This window comes from Limulus polyphemus, unplaced genomic scaffold, assembly GCF_000517525.1.
Source record: "Limulus polyphemus unplaced genomic scaffold, Limulus_polyphemus-2.1.2 Scaffold1329, whole genome shotgun sequence".
NCBI classification, from domain to species: Eukaryota; Metazoa; Arthropoda; class Merostomata; order Xiphosura; family Limulidae; genus Limulus; species Limulus polyphemus.
In genome coordinates this window covers 250,762-251,338 of record NW_013666939.1, presented here as the reverse complement: position 1 = coordinate 251,338, position 577 = coordinate 250,762, and positions in this window count along the sequence as shown.

The following is a 577-nucleotide window of genomic DNA, read 5'->3' as shown; positions in this document are numbered from 1 at the left end:
GTGCAAATAATATAATTCCAGAGAGGGAGGAAGAGGTTTACGTTGAGCCTGACCATCCCTGGCACAAAACATGGACCGAATCCCGATGTAGAAGAAGACATGATGCACATAATGATCATATTGTTAGTACATCTATACACGCAGGGAGAAAGAAGAATAATTCAATCAGATTATTCCACTGGTCAGCTCGACTTAATAACTCTAGAAAATATATATTAGGTCGTCAAGAAATTAATGTCGCGTTTTGGAACACTTTCATTAACATCCCCCCCAAAAAAAAACAAAAAAAAACGTACATCACGTATAATAGTTAAAGGAACCGCCTAAACATCACGTTAGTGTGGCCTATATAATGTGTAAAGTTTAGTATACTCTAATCCCCTATAGTGATAGCACACGACGAGACACACACACATTCGGCATGTAATACTGTTTGAATACAAGGGAAACAACGCTTCTGTAGCCATAAATAATACCAAAGAAGTTTATGGAAATGTTTTGAATATTCGTAAAGTGTCAACGATGGTTCGGCAAATTTCGTTCAGGTGACTTTAACCTAAAACTAGTGATGGAAGGG